This window comes from Colobus angolensis, unplaced genomic scaffold, assembly GCF_000951035.1.
Source record: "Colobus angolensis palliatus isolate OR3802 unplaced genomic scaffold, Cang.pa_1.0 Scaffold664, whole genome shotgun sequence".
NCBI lineage: Eukaryota > Metazoa > Chordata > Mammalia > Primates > Cercopithecidae > Colobus > Colobus angolensis.
The window spans coordinates 230209-232606 of record NW_012120310.1 but is presented as its reverse complement, the minus strand read 5'-3'; positions in this window follow the sequence as shown (position 1 = coordinate 232606).

Here is a 2398-nt window from a genome sequence, read left to right as displayed (position 1 = left end):
AGCTACCAATGATTTTCTTCACAGAATTGGAAAAAACTACTTTAACATTCATATGGAACCAAAAAAGAGCTCGCATTGCCAAGACAATCCTAAAACAAGAACAAAGCTGGAGACATCATGCTGCCTGACTTTAAACTATACTACAAGGCTATAGTAACCAAAACAGCATGGTACTGGTACCAAAACAGAGATAGAGACCAATGGAACAGAAGAGAGCCCTCAAAAATAATGCCACACATCTACATCCATCTGATCTTTGGCAAACCTGACAAAAACAAGAAATGGGAAAAGGATTCCCTATTTAATAAACGGTGCTGGGAAAACTGGTTAGCAATATGTAGAAAGATGAAACTGGATCCCTTCCTCACACCTTATACAAAAATTAATTCAAGATAGATTAAAGACTTAAATGTTAGACCTAAAACCATGAAAACTCTAGAAGAAAACCTAGGCAATACCATTCAGGACATAGGCATGGGCAAGGACTTCATGTCAAAAACACCAAAAGCAATGGCAACAAAAGCCAAAATTGACAAATAGGATCTAATTAAACTAAAGAGCTTCTGCACAGCAAAAGAAACTACAATCAGACTGAACAGGCAACCTACAGAATGGGAGAAAATATTTTCAATCTACTTATCTGACAAAGGACTAATATCCAGAATCTACAAAGAACTAAAACAAATTTACAGGAAAAAAATCAAACAATCCCATCAAAAAGTGGGAAAAGGATATGAACAGACACTTCTCAAAAGAAGACGTTTGTGCAGCCAACAGACACATGAAAAAATGCTCATCATCACTGGCCATGAGAGAAATGCAAATCAAAACCACAATGAGATACTATTTCATACCAGTTAGAATGGTGATCATGAAAAGGTCAGGAAACAACAGGTGCTGTAGAGGATGTGGAGAAATAGGAACACTGTTACACTGTTGGTGGGACTGTAAACTAGTTCAACCATTGTGGAAGACAGTGTGGCGATTCCTCAAGGATCTAGAACTATAAATATCATTTGACCCAGTCATCCTATTACTGGGTATATAATCAAAGGATTATAAACCATGCTTCCATAAAGACACGTGCACACATATGTTTAATTCACAATAGCAAAGATTTGGAACCACCCCAAATGTCCATCAATGCTAGACTGGATTAAGAAAATGTGGCACATATACACCATGGAATACTATGCAGCCATAAAATTAATGAGTTCATATCCTTTGTAAGGACATGGATGAAGCTGGAAACCATCATTCTCAGCAAACTATCGCAAGGACAGGAAACCAAACACCACATGTTCTCATTCATAGGTGGGAATTGAATAATGAGAATGCTTGGTCACAGGGTGGGGAACATCACACACTGGGGCCTTTCATGGGGAGGGGAGGGGGGAAAGATAGCATTAGTAGATATAGCTAATGTAAATGACGAGTTAATGGCACCAACATGGCACATGTGTACATATGTAACAAACCTGCACATTGTGCACATGTACCCTAGAACTTAAGTATAATAATAAAGTATAATAATAAAAAAAAAACTTTAAAACAGGTAAAAAAAAGTGTGTAGCACTTCCCCTTTCACTCCCTCTCTTTTCTCCTGGCCATGTGACGTTGTGCTTGTTTCCCTTTTGCCTTCTGCCATGATTGTAAGTTTCCTGGGGCCTCTCCAGAAGCAGAAGCTGGTACAGCCTGCAGAACTATGAGCTGATTAAACCTCTTTGATTTATAAATTACCCACTCTCAGGTAGCTCCTTATAGCAGTGTGAGAACGGACTATTACAGTCTCCTCATCCCACTTCCTAATTCTTCAGCTGCTTCTAATGTTTCTTCTCAACTAAAAAAATAAAATACAATGTACAGTAACCTTTTAATCAAAACACAGCATCATAGATGGAGACTGAAAGCCTCCTGTTATTTGTTGTTGCTGTTGTTTAACAGGGGATGCAGGTATTCTAGTGATGCTACTGTGATGCATGGTTACCCTGAACACATTTTTTTACTGTATTAATGGTATGTCATATTTTTTACTATTAAGTATTTATGTCTGAATAAGTGTAAAAAACATGATCGCTTATTATTAGCATATAAATTCAGAGTCAAGAATGAAAGGGATGCAAATAAATACAGATTGATCAACGGGTGGCAGAAATAGTGACACATTTGCATTCTGATGATTCGATGTACACAAACTTTGATTCATGCACAAAGTATTTTAAAATGTTCTATAAATTACCATTAGGCTATGTGTATAAGGTGTATACAAAACATAAATGAATTTTACAGTTAGACATGGGTTGCATCACCAAAGTATCTCATTTATATGCAAATATTCCAAAATTTTAAAAATTTCAAAATTTGAAAGACTTCTGATCTCAAGCATTTTGAATAAAGG